Here is a 17,597-nt window from a genome sequence, read left to right as displayed (position 1 = left end):
CACTCAACGAAAGTTGGTTTTTCCTCATATACTCTTATAAGCAGAAAAATGGTGTTTTCTGATTTCCTGATTGTCTCCTGCTTCTGTCTGTCCACAGCAGATGTTGGCACATTTGCTCTCATGAACTCTCTGAGCTTTTATTTCCTTTTTCTTAACAGCAGCTCTGACTTTTTTTTTTCTTCCAGCTGCTGTTTCGAGCGAACTTTTATCCCTTTACTTGTCCAAACTGCCTGAATCATAAACAGACTAAATGGCTGCATGCGCACAATGTTCACACGAAACCTTACCATGTTACACTGCCTCTTTTTGTCCTTAACACTTTTAAACACAGTTTTCCTTTTCAGGTTATAAAAAAAGTCTCCACATCTTGATATTCCTCCTGTACTGCTCGTGTATTTTGTGACTTTGGGATCTTGACTGGAATTTCAAATAAAGTTCTTCGGGTTTAAACAACATTTCGCTGCAGAGTATTTCTTCAGATCTGAGGAATGTCTGGCACCGATGAAAACCAGATTTTATCAGACCTCTCCGTCAGTGTGATCTTATAAACTTTAAATCTTGAAGTTTTGCTTTTAACCTTGATGGACTCTTGCATGCTTATAAGACACCTTGGCCTGGAAACTTTCCTTAATTTTGATTGCTGTCAGGTGAATTTCTTTGGGGGGGGCTGATGTGGGGATACATCTCTTGTATTTTTTGTGTTATGTTTGTATCACTTTACTTTGCGTGTGTGTGTGTGTGTGTGTGTGTGTGTGTGTGTGTGTGTGTGTGTCTGTACATGTTTACATGTCCTTGTGGGGACCAACAGCCCTTATGGGGACAAAGTCCCCGTTCCCATGAGTTTGAATTTTTAAGACTCAAAACATAGTTTTAGTGTCAGGATTACAATTAGCTTAGATACAGTTATCACAGTGTTTCCAATTATCAAGAACTGGAGTGACAAATTCAAAGAAGACACTCTGTACAGAAACAACATTGGGAGAGGTAGAAAGTGAAAGATTTCAAAGACTCTGGACAGAAAACTAGTGAGAGATTTGTCTAAAGACCCCAGAACAGCTGAAAAGATACTCGTTAATGTTTTGCCAACTCAAGAATGTAGTCTCAAAAAGGCAACAGGAGTGGACTGTGAGGTTGCAGATCAGTAAAACCTTCACACCTTGAAGTAGGACAACCTGGACAAAACTCATGTACTGGAACGTATTGGAAGCACGTTCTTAATTAAGTTAGGTGAGGTGAAATTACAGTTCTTTGGATACAGAGATGCTGCTTATGCTTGGAGAACAAAGAACACCATCCCCACATTTAAACACGGTGGTTGGAGTATTTTGAGAACTGAAGACCGAGGTCCACCCGAGAAGACTATTGATTAAGAGAGATTTGCCAAAGAAGAATGGGATTGCTCAGGAGATGTGTGCGAGACTTCTACAAACATGTGTGAAAGAATGGGTTGTTCCCAGGAGCTCAGTGAATTCCAGTGTGGTAGTGTGATCAGCTGCAACCTGTGCAACTACTAAATATTGCACAATATTGAAAGACGTGAGACTTGAAAACTAAACGACTACAGGCTGTTCCAGTATGCAATTATCTATTAGCATAGGGGGATAATCATTTTAACCCTTGTAGTAAAAAAAAAAAAAAAAAGCTGCATTTAACTTTTGTCTTAAACACCAGGTGACTATTGGAAGAAAGACTTTTATAAAACCTTTAATTTCAACCAGAATCTCTTCAGCATGAAAAGAGTTTTTAATTTGTTTTTTAAGGTCTTTTGCAAAGGAGATCAGGGCTTTACTGTTCCATATTTATGAAACAAGCAAAGCATTCACATCAAGACCTTTTCATAACTTTTAAATCAAATATTGCTTTTTAGTTGCTGTTACGTCACTTTATTTTAATCTCTTAGCTGCGCAGCGCTTCAATAAACACCTGGTGCTTTTAAATGTCCTTACAAACACATTGACTTACCTATTTTCCTTTTTGTTGCTGATCCTTGCACAATAATTTCGCAGCATGTGGCAGATACAGAGCAACAGTAAATTTGCAGACCAGAGGACAACTTGTTTTGATCAAATCTAGGTTGCAGCTTATTGTCTACCTTATCACAGCTGGAAATAACAGTTTTAAATTGCTTTTGGGAGAGTGGATGGTTTAGATTTCCTGATATACATGCTCTTATATGCATAAATGACAACTGCAATCGCATTTTGCCCAGTTTTTATTTTCTTGTCTCTCACTCTGGTTTAATGCCTGGGATCAACTGCAGGCTAAATCCAAACTCATTTTATTTTTCTTTCTTTTAACCTATTGTTTCTGCAACAGTAACTAGCTTCATTTCTAAAACTGCAAAAAGCATGCTAAAGTTCTTTTTATGGAGAAAATTTAATGTCACTATTTTTTTTTGAAAATATGGGTTTTGACGTGAAACCCATATTGACCTGCCTGGGTCCATAATATAGGCTACCTCAAATAGAGTGTGCAGTGTTGTTAGTTGTTCTTTATTCATGAATGTATCTGCTTCTCATTAATAGGAGTTTGACAACACATCTTTACAGCACACATGCTGGCCTGTCATAGCAGGAATTTCACAGTTATTAATGGTTCTCTATTGATACAGTAACTCTGAAGGCAGCAGTTAAATCTAGTCACACTAGCAAGGTGAAACAGAATCTTGCTAGTATTCCTGTATTCATTACACTTCCAGCACTTTGAGTGATTAGATATCCCATTTACAGTGGCTTGCAAAGGTATTCAGTCCTCTTGAACTTTTCCACATTTTGTCACATTACAACCACAAACATGAATCAATTTTTTTGGAATTCCACGTGAAAGACCAACACAAAGTGGTGTACACGTGCGAAGTGGAACAAAAATCATACATGATTCCAAACATTTTTTACAAATAAATAACTGAAAAGTGGGGTGTGCATAATTATTCAGCCCCTTGAGTCAATACTTTGTAGAACCACCTCTTGCTGCAATTACAGCTGCCAGTCTTTTAGGGCAGCGGTCCCCAACCCCCGGGCCTCGGACCGGTACCGGTCCATGAGTCGTTTGGTACCAGGCCGCGAGAGTTGAGGCTCAGGTATGAAATGTATGGTTTTCAGGGTTTTTATTGGTTTTCAGCGTTATTTTGTTATTGTTTTTATCGTTAACTCGGTTTTCCTGGGTCTTTTCACGTGTGTTATGAATAAATCTTCTTTTTTCGGTACCGGTACTAGTTTTATTTTGTTGTATTTACCCGCGACACCTTAAAGGCCGGTCCGTGAAAATATTGTCGGGCATAATCCGGTCCGTGGCGCAAAAACGGTTGGGGACCGCTGTTTTAGGGTATGTCTCTACCAGCTTTGCACATCTAGAGACTGAAATCCTTGCCCATTCTTATTTGCAAAACAGCTTCAGCTCAGTCAGATTAGATGGATAGTGTTTGTGAACAGCAGTTTTCAGATCTTGCCACCGATTCTCGATTGGATTTAGATCTGGACTTTGGGCCATTCTAACACATGGATATGTTTTGTTTTAAACCATTCCATTGTTGCCCTGGCTTTATGTTTAGGATCGTTGTCCTGCTGGAAGGTGAACCTCCGCCCCAGTCTCAAGTCTTTTGCAGACTCCAAGAGGTTTTCTTCCGAGAGTGCCCTGTATTTGGCTCCATCCATCTTCCCATCAACTGACCAGCTTCCCTGTCCCCGCTGAAGAGAAGCACCCCCAGAGTATGATGCTGCCACCACCATATTTGACAGTGGGGACGGTGTGTTCAGAGTGATGTGCAGTGTTAGTTTTCCGCCACACATAGCGTTTTGCATTTTGGCCAAAAAGTTCCATTTTGGTCTCATCTGACCAGAGCACCTTCTTCCACATGTTTGCTGTGTCCCCCACGTGGCTTGTGGCAAACTGCAAACGGGACTTCTTATGGTTTTCTGTTAACAATGGCTTTCTTCTTGCCACTCTTCCATAAAGGCCAACTTTGTGCAGTTCACGACTAATAGTTGTCCTATGGACAGATTCCCCCACCTGAGCTGTAGATCTCTGCAGCTCGTCCAGAGTCACCATGGGCCTCTTGGCTGCATTTCTGATCAGCGCTCTCCTTGTTCGGCCTGTGAGTTTAGGTGGACGGCCTTGTCTTGGTAGGTTTACAGTTGTGCCATACTACTTCCATTTCTGAATGATCGCTTGAACAGTGCTCCGTGGGATGTTCAAAGCTTGGGAAATCCTTTTGTAGCCTAAGCCTGCTTTAAATTTCTCAATAACTTTATCCCTGAGCTGTGTGGTGTGCTCTTTGGACTTCACAGTGTTGTTGCTCCCAATATTCTCTTAGACAACCTCTGAGGCCGTCACAGAGCAGCTGTGCTGTGAGAGACTGGCAGCTGGAATTGCAGCAAAAGGTGGTTCTACAAAGTATTGACTCAGGGGGCTGAATAACAACGCACACACCCCACTTTTCAGTTATTTATTTGCAAAAATGTTTGGAATCATGTATGATTTTCACTCCACTTCTCACATGTACAGCACTTTGTATTGGTTGATTGTGGCTGTAATGTGACAAAATGTGGAAAAGTTCAAGGGGGCCGAATACTTTTGCAAGCCCCTGTAGTTTAACATATTTAAATATGTCTGGTCGATGCACAAAATTATAGTTAAACTCAGAAACGTGAGGGATTGTCACTTATAATAATAATAATTTTATCTATTCATTATTTATATTTAATAATAATTTATCTTTATGTTTATTTAGTTCATTTATCACATGAAAATTTCACTCCTTCTTTCTTTTTTCTTTTAAATAAATCAAACAACTAACCAGAGAGACATAGGTTAAAGTCACAGCTTATATAACATTTAAGGAAGTTTAAATTAACTACAACTGATGCAAATTAACAACTAATATATTGTACAACCTTGCGAAAAAACATTTTTTTCAGTATAGTTACCAGTTTATTGCATGCAATGCACCACCTAGTGGCAGGTTAATGAGAGAAAATGCCCCCCTGAGTTTATTCCAAACAGGTCCTGGATGATTTAGAAAATGACAAATTTAAATAAATATTCAAAACAACATTTTAAATACAAGTAAAAAGCTGCAGATGAAATTGGATTCAGCTGAATAAAGTTACAGAAACAAAGCTTTGGTTTCCAAAAATACCAGAAGATTAAAGATTTAGATTCAGAGGGAAACAGAGCCCAGATGTGGCACAGACAGAAGCACGAGACTTTAAAAAGTGTTACACAGGTGTGCAGAGTTAGGGAGTATTGAGCTGCATCTGACTGAACCGACTGAAGTCGTATTAGATTTTGGAGAAGCTTTCAGGCAGTTCAGCTGCATTAATATTTGTTAATTAATACTGTGGTGACTCCCAACGAAAACATGAGCTTCTCCACTTCCAGCCTGGCCTCCTGTGTTTTTATTAGTGCCAGACTAGACATCACTGCAGTCTTGGAAACCCAGCAGGCGTTCCTGCACATTCCTGTTAATACTGTTAAGTTTATGGATGATCTTTAAAAATTTGAAAACAATTTACAATAAAATCAGTTTAGTATCTTTTTTTCCCCTAAAATCAACATGTGGCTCTTTGTTGTATTTTTTATACATTATCGAAAACCTTCCTGGGCCTGTGTGGAAAAAGTAACTGCCCTTTTTGATAAAAACATGAATTAAATGATTAACTGAGTTTTTTTGGAAAGCTGAGTTAAATTGATTTAGCCACACCCAGGCCTGAACAAAATCACCGACATCTGTCAGTGCAGAAAGCTTTGATTCTATAAACATGAACTCATTTCAACCATAGGGTTTAATATGATGTCGGCCCACTCTTTGCAGATATAACACCACCAACTTTCCTGGAAATACTTTCCACAAGGTTCAGGAGTGTGTTTATAGGAATTTTTGACCATTATTCCAGTAGAGGGTTTGTGACGTCAGACACTAATGTTGGATAAGAAGGCCTGGCTTGGACTCTTCGCTCCAGTTCATTCTAAAAGTGTTCTGTTGGGTTGAGGTCAGGACTCTGCAAGCCAGGCGAGTTCTTCCTACAGTGAGTGTGGTGGAAACTCGCTGATCCATGTTTTAATTAGCCTTGCGTTGTGTAGTTGTGTTTGCTCATGTTGGAACAGGAAGGGGCCATCCCCAAAATGTTCCCACAAAGTTGGGAGCATGAAATTGTCCAAAGGGCCACAGTTCAGTCAGACAAAGGTTGTTCTCCTGGCAAATCCAGACTCATCCATCAGACTGACAGATAAAAAAAAAAAGATGGAGTTGTCATTCTAGAGAACACTTCGCCACTTCTCTAGAGTCCAGCGGCGGTGTGCTTTACAGCACTGCATCCAGTGCTTTGCATTGCACTTGGTGATGCAAGGCTTGGATGCAGCTGCTTGGCTGTGGAAACCAATTCCTTGAAGCTCTCTCTGAATCCGAAGCACTGTGTTGCTGAATTGGTGTTGTTCCAAATGGCTTTCACTATGTGATAATACCATTAACAGCTTATAACCTTACTTTATCCTTATAAATGATTGACCCAATCGTTTTTTAATCTGCTTCTGTGGTCTTTGCCAAATGTAAAAAATAGTTTTCTACATAAGCACTAGAGGGAGCCATTTGACTGCAAATGAGTGCAAAACAAATGACCAGCGAGGTCATTTTCTCTCCTCGGGATTTTTTCCCCCTGTGCAGATATATATAATTCCACAGAAAACCAAATAAACCACACAAAACTAAACTCAAATCTCAAATAAAGGGGTTTGCATTAGCCTCTCTGCCCCCTTTATTTGTATTGACTTTTGCTGTGACCGCAGATTGGCTTTAACCACAGCCTCACCTGCAACTCATTTCCCTGCTTTTGCCAAGCTTCCTCTCCTTATTTGACTGCATCTGAATGCCCCAACAACCTCTAAAAACTCACAAAAACTCACAGAGGAATCGTCCAGATGTGCCTCGCTTTCATGACGAGTACAAAAACACCTCGCCTGCATGTTTATCCATCACCGAGCTCACAAAACTCCTCGGCTGCCCAGAGTGAGGCCATCCTGTTTAATAAAGTGTGTCACCTTGAAGCGCACAGAAACACACGCAGTGGCATCTGGCACGAAGCCTGGCCTTTTTACGTATTGTGTGACTATGTTGATGAGAGGTTGGGAGGCATCTCAGCAGGCTGGAAGGCACCACTGCCCCACAGTTTGGTCTGGAGGTGCACAAACACCTCTCCGCCTTCCTCTTCCTCACCCCTCAACATCTCTCACCTCTCTTCTTCATGCACAGCTCATTCAATGCTGTCTACATAACTCGAACCTCCATACTCCACCAATAACCCCTTCAACCTCCCTGCCCCCTCCTCCCCCTTCATTTGAATCCCACAGTGAGGCCTCTTTGTCCAGCAGCTGCATTGTGCTGCGAAGGGAAGCTCAGTAAATGGACAAGCAAATGAGTTTTCAGTCGACTGTGGTGTTTGGACACACACTCAGCCTCATGTGCACAAACATACAAGTAAATCACCCATTCAGGAAGCTTTCAGTGTCTTATTGAGCTGAATATCTGTTTGTTGCTTGTCTCTAATCTTGGACCTGGAAACAGAGGCCTCTATAAGAAAGGGAAGACAGTGGCTAGTACACTTTTGACCATATTCACTGTGATCTCCATCTTTGAGGCTTGATCCTTTTCATTTAATATTTTGTTAAATCTTCATTTCTCTGTTAAATGCTGGGACTTGTGGTCACCAGCTTCTTCTGTCAGCCATTTGGCTCCTGGCAGGTAGTGCAAAACTGTGTTTATCTTATCCTTTTATTTGAAACAGCTGCCTGCTGCAGCTGGAAAAGTAACGAGAGCAGAATGAGAGCGAACCAAAACAGGAAACTGTGGGCTGTGAGGCCAAAACATGGAGCTGAAAGATGGTAAAATGTTCCACATAGCAGATCTGGGCTCCTCTCTGCAAGCAGCTTGCTTCACCTTGCGCATACGATTTATTCATTTAAAGAAATAAAAATGTCAACTGGCTGTAACCTTTCTGGAACTCTGAACTGAGATTTAACAAACTCAAAAAAGAAAATTGTCTTAAAATTATCTTAAATATATTATTTTGTTTTCGATTAAAAAAAAATTGGAAAACTGACACAGTTAAGTAAATAAGTTATTTCTTTTTAACACCTAGCATACAGAGGAGGAAGTAAATTTTTTCTATCATCTCTTATAGTTAAAGGAATAGTTCAGTAAGTACACATATTCACTTTCTTGCATCTACAGCACTTTTTTAGAAGTATTAATCCAACACTGAATTTGGAGAAAGTGAGCTTAAGCTTTATATGAAAGGCTTGAAACATAAGAAACAGCTGGCCCGCACTGGCACCTAACCCTGAAAAACCCTGCAAAAAAAAATTGTCATTTTTACACTTGAGCTCCTGTTAAGGTAAAAATAAACGTGTTAATTAACCTAAAAGGTGCTGGTTATATTTGTACAGGCTGCAATAACTTATTGTTCTAAAGTTTGCAGCCATAGACTGAGATCTGAAAATGCACCATGCTCATCATTTCAGCCGTTGCTAAGCTGGTGTTTTGAAAGTGGTTGTGATGAACGAGGTGCAGATCTCACTTAGAACCTTAAAGCTCGCTGCTTTCGCCTCCTCTTTGGTTCTCAGTGTGACCAGAATTGAGTAAATAAAGTTAATGTTCCTAATGTTCTAAGACCATAAAGCCATCAGGAAAGTATTTAAGGAGGTTACAGAGGTCAACTGTGCTCGTTTTTAGAAGCAGACAACTTGCTCCCCTAGTGGCTGCTAAAAAGAAAAGAAGTTTAAGAAGCTTCTCAGTTATCATTGCTTTTCAGAGTCAGGTGCTATATACATCTTTTATATACAGTCTTGCAGATCTTGCATTTATCTTCTAACTCAAAAAGATTCCTAACGCCACAAACTATCTCTTTAAGTAACAGATGTGATATATTGCTGAGGTGTAAGGTGGAAACGTACGCTTGCCTGATGGTGTTTGCCCACAGCTCGTGCTATCTCTTAAGGTGGTCTGACGTGTGTGCAAAGGTCAACAGCTATAGTGGCGTTTAGGTCACACGTGTGCTTTTGTTCAGGCCGAGCTGACCGCATTTTAATGCATTCCCACATTTTAAAGGGACTTTTGACCCCCAAAATAAGTTAAAAATTAAAGATGAATAAAAACATTTTGTTCTTTTCTGGGAGTTTTGTCTTTGAGAATGTAATATCAACCACGCATGGGTAAAGTCATGCTGATGTCAGGTCTTCTATCTGAAGTTTGTAGGTTATTATTCATTTATCTACGAAATCCAGCACACAGTCTTTTATTTGCCTTTTCATTTTATCAAGCGCTACCATTTATTTGATCGCTCTGCACCACTTCTTGAGCAACCCAATGACCCTCCACCCGTGACTCTGACCCCTCTGAGGAATGCGTGGCTGTAAAAAGCCTGTAAAGTTGTTTTTATTCACCAGCTTCTTTGACCCTCCTTCACCTGCTTCAGTTTTTCTCTCCTCCTGTTTTCCAGCCCCTCCCTCCCCTCTCAGCTCCTGAACTGTGGCCGCTCTGTAAAACAGCCCGATCACAGCAGATGTGTGACGACCGGCGCTGCTAACAGCTGTCAGCTCTTATATCAGCTCCTGTTCAGCCTCTCAACCGCCCCCAGCACACACCAGCCCTCAGTTTACGGTTTCCGAACAACAATCTCGAGCAGTTGCGGTGCAAACTTCAAGGGTGTCTGCTTTTTCTTCAAGTCTCTTACATATCTGTAACATCTTGCTTTTTCCTTATTCACCTAAACAAAGTAGCAAGACCAGATCAACTGTATGCTTCTATTCAAAAACAGGCAGGTGAAGAGCACAAGAGCTGCCCTTTAATTTTCAGAGGGAAAAAAGTTCTGATTGTTCTTATTATCCTATTGCATGCATGCGGGGATCTCTTTAACTTGGATGTCTTCATTTTATCCATATTTTTTGCTCTATCCCCTAATTATTCACTCAGTCTATAAAAAATCAACAAACTTCATCTGAGTTTGAAGTTTGGTTTATTTCATTTGCTCACGACGACAATCAAAAACACACTAATGTCCTGTTTCATTTGTACTATAACACATAGGTTATGTTAATGCTTTAGTTTTGTTGTCTTATTCTAGATGTTTGCCCATGTTTTGTACTGCAGAATGTTTTTTTTTGCTTCTTCATAGACGCCAAGAGTTTGTCTAACTTTCAGAAATCCAGACAATGCTGCATTCATGCACGCCTCACTCCGTGATTGGTCAGGTGTGTGGAGGTGTGACGGTAGGCTGGATTTGTAGCTTCTCCAGATCTCACGCTCTTCTTTTATTTCACAATGTGGTAAGTAAATCTGAGGAGTGACTGTCAGTAAACCGCATTTATGTTTCACCTACTTTTAGTAAGCCAGCGGGTTTTCTTTTAGATTCAGAAGTGGACTGCATAGTTTGTTTCAAGCGCACCCCGGCTCAAACTCTACTTGATCCAACCTCATTGTTTCTTTCTGGCATCCATCCCCTGCTCAGCATCTGGCTGCTGTCCAAGGGGCTCGCTGCTCATCTCTGGCAGCTCTGTCCCTAGCCTGTTACCCCTACTGATCCCCTCCCCTCAGCTGAAAACTCACTCCTGTCTGGCCTTTAATGTGCCCCCAGCTTCAACTCTGTTCCCACTTCCAGCCTGTAAGCTTCAACCCCCTAGCCCCGACCTCGACTCCAACCTCAGGGTCCCAGCTTCTGGCCCTGAGCTTTTACCTTCTCTCCAGCCCAGCTGCTGTCGCCTTCCCAGCCGTCCAGCCCAGCATGAGAAGCCTAGCAGCTGTTGATCAATGGGCAGCCGGGGCCAACGCCTGCCTGTCCCCTCCCCTGACCTCCTACCCTTACACACACATACACACACATGCAAGCACATCCACACACGCGCGCGCACAGAGAGATACACACACACTCACACGCTCCCTCGGGATGCAGCAGATGGGGGTCAGCCAGAGGAAAGGGTTGTGGTGCGCTACAAAGGGTTGGATTAGGTGTGTTTTCTGTGTGTCTTGGTTGTGTATGTGTCTCTTTTATGTATGTGTGTTTGTGTGTCACACAGCTTATTCCACAGTTTGTGATAAATTTGTGCGTGTGTGTGTGTGTGTGTGTGTGTGTGTGTGTGTGTGTGTGTGTGTGTGTGTGTGTGTGTGTGTGTGTGTGTGTGTGTGTGAGGGGCTGTGGTTGGACATTTGCTAGCCGCGTGTCCCCAGTATGGACAGGTGTTGGCGTCAGCAGTGTCCAGACTCGTTTCGGCAGCTGCTGCCACCCCGCTTCTCCACCCAGCTCTCCCCTCTCATCTCTCCCCCTCCGACAGATGTATCCACACCACCACCACCTCTCAGCTTTTTATGGGCCCAGCCTGTTTTGACTTTAAATATTTGCCCAGGAGGCACTTGTTCTCTATGGGCAAAGAGGGATTGAAGAAGAGTGGGGTATGCGCATGAAATGACACACACGCCCATAAACAGGAGTACAGTAAAACTCCAACAGGTACAATCTACGCAAAGCAGTTATGTGTCAGAAATGTGCATATTTGCACCATTTCTTCTAGATTTCAAAGTGCAATATTAGGATGTATGCTCATTTTATTCTTAGATTATAAAGTTTTGCTGTTTCCTTACCTTTGTATTCAGATAAAAGCCTTTAATACAACCTGAAATGTTTAATTTAATCTAATGCACGGTGGTTTAACTCTTCGCTGGGGCCTTTGTGGACATTAGGTAAATTTAGTGGCTTTCCTCTGGCATGCCTAACTCCAAAAGACAAAACATTATCACAGCCCACAATTTGAGAATAAGAATGAAAGGGAGTCAGAACTGCATTTAAGATGAATAAAAGTTAGAACAATAAGATTAATCTCTTCTCACATTTTCCTAAAAGCAACAGACAAAAAGCCCCACTGGATTAATTCATTTGATTTTGCCTAAAAGTGCAGGTGTACGATATGAGAGAGCTAGAAAAAGCTTTGAGTTGGTAAAACCAGAAAAATGTTCTCTAAATGTCACTCAGTTTCAATGTGTGCAAATCAATAAACATGAATTAATGTGTTGCACTTTTATGTTTTTTAAAGGTCAGTTTTTGTATCATCTTAGAGGCTGACAGCAGGTCTTCATGTGACATAAACCATAAAGAGCCAAATAAGTATGCTTTGTCTAGGGCAGTTATTGTCCTAGTAAGAAGTCATTGTGCCTCTAAAGGTACAATCAGGTACTTTATTTTCTGAGAGTGTGCTCACACAAACACAGTCATTGTGCGTTGAATGTGAGCCCCTCCTTTTCATGTATACACACCTGGATGGGCAGTGGCTGGGGGCCTGTGCTATTTCATGCAACGCAGCCCTGAATTTTTCTGCCTCACAGAGGTGCATATGAGAACAAAAATGTGAGAAGCAATCAGATCAAACAATGGACAGTCTTTAACGACTGAGCTCCCCTCTAAATATCCTATGTGTTGTCCAGTTTTTCCCGAAGTGTGAACACAGCAGCTAATGTTCGGGCGCGTTCACCACTGGGAAGTGGGCAAACTGCTTTATATAGAAGGCTGTCTCACCTCAACCAAACAGAGTATTTCCAGGAGTCCAAAGGTGTTTGAATTGAACTACTTCCTGTTATGTGCCCTCTTTAGGTACATACAGTATGTCCCTAAAGGCCAAGAGGGACCTGGTGGAAAAGTTGCCTGCTGTTGAAAGCCAGGGAAAAATGGTAAGTGGATGCTTGGACATAGCATGTTTTAGATAAAGTATGCCTATTTCTTCCCTTGTGTTATCATAGTTTGCTCACGTCTTTGTGTGTATATTGTGTATTTTACCATAAAAACCAAATTGAGTCGAGTCGAGCTGAGCTGAGTAGGCACTAGTGGAAAAGGGAAATCTTTTCTCCAAAAGGAACATTGTTTGCAAAGTTGCATCTGAACAAACAACGAGACTGCTGGAACAATGTAGACCAAAGTGGAAGTGTTTGGTCATGATATACAGCAGCAGGTGTGTTAAAAACCAAATGCAGCATGTCAGTTCAAAGGTCTCAGTGCAACTGTCAAGCACGGTGATGGGGGGGTGTAATGATTTTGGCTTGTTTTGTAGCCACAGGATCTGGACATCTTGCAGTCATTGAGTCGACCATGAAATCATCTCTCTACTAATGAATTCTAGAATCAAACATGAGACCATCTGCCTGACAGCTAAAGCTTGGCCAAAAATGGGTCATGCAATAGGACAATGATCCCAAGCGCAGCAGCAAAAGAAAAGAATGAAGGTGTTGCAATGACCCAGTCAAAGTGAAGACTTCAGACTTGATTGAAATGCTGCAGCAGGACCCTAAGAGAGGCCACAAATCTCAATCAACTGAAGCAACGTTATAGAGAAATGTGGGAAAAAATGTCTCTGCAATGATGTCAGACACTGATAAAGTCATATAGTAAACAGTGGAAGTTATTGCTGCTAAAAGTGGTTCTACAAGCTGTTGACTCATGTCGTGTACTTACCTTTTTCTTCATGGCATCTTGTGAAAATCTTTTTTGTGACTGTTCACAAATCAGGACCCTAAAATGTGTCTCCAAATAAAGATTGCTGTTTGGGTAAATTATTGTCAGATCAAATTCATTAAGTGATTTTATGCCGTGCTGAGTTTACAGTTACAGTATCAAACACTGAGCTTCAGATTAAGAAAAAAAAATTCCACCTATATCACTGTGTAAATATTGAAATAATATGCAAGCTTTTGGGCACATTCTTACCTTTTCTGCATCCAGTCAAAGTGAATTTATGATCCCCTTTGATCCTGCACAGTAGCCAAATAATTCCTCCTCCTATAAGGAACCGCCGAGCAGACGTTCAGAGAAGAAAAACCACTGCTGCTCAACCTTTTCCATGTTTTATACAGAAACAAAGGCAGATAAAGTGATGGAGTAAAACTCTACATCAACAAATGCTAATCACAAGGTGACACATGGGCGGCGAAATGTTGTGCTTTTCCAAAAATCTCTAAACACTGACTGAAGCTTCTGCTTGTGATCCCAGAGAGAGGGAGAAAGAGGAGTTAGAGAGGAATGTGGATATAAAAGAATGATATACAGTTGGGGTTTGGAGTTGAAAGATAATTAGAACAGCAGTGAAGGATTCTGCTGCTGATCCCAGAAAAAACACCTCCGCCAGCTGGGTTCAAAGTCCAGGAGGGAGAAAAGACAAGAGGAGGGGAAGACAGAGAGAGGGCCACAGGAAGGGAGAGATTTGGGGATCTAGCAGAAGAGTGGTGGAGCGCACCTTGTTGTGCCATCTGGGCCGACTCCCCCACTACAAACACACACACATATATCTCGTTCCCCTTCTCCTCCTCCTCCTCCCAGCCCATTAGGATGGAGGATTAAGGTGGTGGAAATTACAAGATGCAGCAGACAGGAGCGTACCTGGCAATACATTTAACTGTCCAGGGGAGGAAAATGAGAAGGTGAGAGAGGGGAGAAACCGAGGAAGGCTGCAAAGGAGGAGGAACAAATGAGATGGGTGGGGGGGGGGAGATAATTAGGGAAAAAGAGGACAACACGCTCACATCAGGACTGCAGAAAAAAGAAACTTTCTTCATCGCACGCTCAGCCGACTCATCTTCAAAAGTGGCAGTGTGAGCAAGAGGGTGCCAAACAGATGCTGGTACAATTGCTGCCATGCCCCCCACTCCCTACAACCACCACCACCAACAACTCTGCTCCTCACCCATTCCATCCACCTAGCCAGCCAGGGGGGCGGGGGAGGTGGGGGACTACGGCTATGGATGGCGCCCATATGGCCGCAGCTGATGGGGGTGATTGTCGGTATTGTTCACTTTGTCAGCGATCCTGGGGATGCGGGAGAGAGCTAATGATAATGCAGAGTGCAGATGTGCTCCGGAGCAGCCCAGTCGTTAAGCAACAACAGCTTGTGTTTTGTGTGTGTGTGTGTGTGTGTGTGTGTGTGTGTGTGTGTGTGTGTGTGTGTGTGTGTGTGTGTGTGTGTGTGTGTGTGTGTATGAGGAAAAAAGAGAGTTACAACCACAGCTGCTTGCCAGCCTGTCTGCCTTCTTGTGAAGACCTTCTGGAAAGCCCACTATATGAACACACACAACCTTACATGTCACGTTGACGCACACAGACACACACACACACACACACACACACACACACACACACACACACAGCTGTTTGGTTCTTTAATGTTGATCTGCACGTTTACTCATCCAAAATGTTTCCTGTGCACAACATACAGAGCTCGAGCTATGAGGTGTTTTATAGAAATAAAATCTTTCCAAAGTGAGTTATTTTTGGACTTTTTTAAAGCGTGTTTGCTTTGTCCACTCACTGAAAAAGTGATGCATCGATGGCATTTGGACTGATACTGACCTGCATCCAGAAACAGCCGTGAATAAATCACAGCACAGTAAGTGCTGTGTCCTTATCGAAGGAACATAGTTCCTCCTTTTATTTTTGAGTATTTACTACTTTCTCTTGTTCTGTTTATTTCCTCACATTTCCATTTACCAGACATCACCATACTGGATTGATGATCTTTTCAGCCCCTTCCCTCAAGCCAATCAGTCTTTGGATGCTTTTCTTTGGATATGATTGCAATTCTGTCAGTCTCCAGAAGTCCCAAACTAAAGGTTTCCATCAACCACATGCTGGCTTTACTCCACTACAACCAGCATCTGGACTCCAGGGGATCTTATGAAGATGTATCACGCATCAAACTGCCAAAATCCTTCTCTGCTGTAACCTCAAAAATATTCTTTAATACTACTGATCTCTGATTGAGCTGCCAGTTGTTGTTTTTGTTTTTTGTTTTTATAAAAAGTCAAGAGGACTACTAACTTAATTTTTAGTGACACAACACTCACTGGTCTTGTGCTGCTTTTCATAAAACACACTGGAATCTAAACTGGGGAAGTAAAAACTGCGGTCCAAGACAAATTTAGTGATCAGGTTGCATGCGACATTTCTTTGCATACTTGTTCCCATCATCACTCATCATTTGGTAAATGGTAAATGGTCTGTATTTGTATAGCGCTTTACTCAGTCCCTAAGGACCCCAAAGCGCTTTACACTACATTCAGTCATTCACCCATTCACACACACATTCACACACTGGCAATGCCAAGCTACATTGTAGCCATAGCTGCCCTGGGGCGCACTGACAGAGGCTTTGTGTGAACCAGTGTCTGTAAATAGTTTGCAGGGGTACACAAGTTAGTCCGTGGATTATTTCCTCATGTTGTTACACTATCCAATAAATTATATAAGCTTTGGTCTGAAGAAGCTTCTCAGATGAGAGGTGAAACGTCTTCAAGCAACTTAAAGAAGTCCAGACGCTTTTCTTTGCAAGCTCCTTTGACTACGTTGACCTGGATGACTGAGAACCTTCACAGACAAGCTTTGGTCTTGAATCTCTCCTGGTCATTTTAATGCAGAAGGTTCCGTTAACACCACTGTTAGCGACACTTCCTGACACACGGTGAAGGTTTAGGGTCAATTTTCAACATGATTAGGAAGAAAAACATACATACATCCAAGTCAGGAGGTAGTGTGGCTGGCAGATGGCACAATCACATGAATCACATCTTCAGTGTTTGAGGTCTGGGAGGGGATCATGGTTTGTTTTCAGTACATCCTTTCACATCCTAAAGCACACGTTAAAAGGCAAATTTCCCTTTTCAACCAGTCTTTTCCTTAGCTTCTTTAGCTATCCCAGTTATGCCTCCTATGAATGTGACAATACCAGCTGAGCATTTTTGCCCCTAAATTCATGACATCAATGTCCAGTGACTCCTATTGAACAATATTTGACTAATCTGCACATTAAAACCACTATGGTCCTAAGTATCAATATGTAAAGTCTTAGAAGTGAGAAGTGGTGGTGATAATGCACACTCATCCTCAGTTTTGGCCAAGCTTCAGCTTTTGGAGAGATAGCCTCATATTTGATTCTGAAATACGATTCAGAGGAGTTCATGGTTAACTCACTGACTGCAAGGTGCTCGGGTCCTGTGACTGCAAAACAAGCCCAAATCATTGCTCCTCTACCACCGTGTTTGACATTAGGTGTGAGGTGTTTGTGCTGATGAGCTGCGTTTGGTTTTCTCAAAACATGGTGCTCCACTTTCCCAACTTTGGTCTTTGTGAAGTTTTGTGGTTGCACCTCATTCATTTGTCTCTATTATCAAGTTTAGTGTTAGCCTTCAGCTTTCAGTGTCAGTTAACTGTCCTTTGGTTACTTCCTGTTTTACTTTGAAGATCTCTTGTGTCATGTTTGGTTTTACTTCCTGTAATTGTTTCCCTCCGTCCATTGTAATTGCATGTCTTGCCCTAATTCGTCTCACGTGTTGCATTTCAAAAAAAAATTTTTTTTCCCATTTTATCCTTTTCAGTTCATGTTTTTGCACCATGTGTTTCATTTATGTTCATGTGTTTTTGTCTTTCTGTGTTTTTATCACCCTCTCTCCACCACTCCAACAGCCGCATTCTGGTAGTAAAGTTTGCTGCCATCTCCCAAAAAAATCTGATTTCATATTTGGAAACCACTTATTTTATGCAATGAGATGACCTGACAATAAATTCTGTATTCATGATCAT

Source organism: Rhamphochromis longiceps, linkage group LG13, assembly GCF_057381845.1.
Source record: "Rhamphochromis longiceps isolate RC_006_pf linkage group LG13, R_longiceps_female_GT1.1, whole genome shotgun sequence".
Taxonomy (NCBI): domain Eukaryota; kingdom Metazoa; phylum Chordata; class Actinopteri; order Cichliformes; family Cichlidae; genus Rhamphochromis; species Rhamphochromis longiceps.
This window is presented reverse-complemented; position numbering follows the sequence as displayed.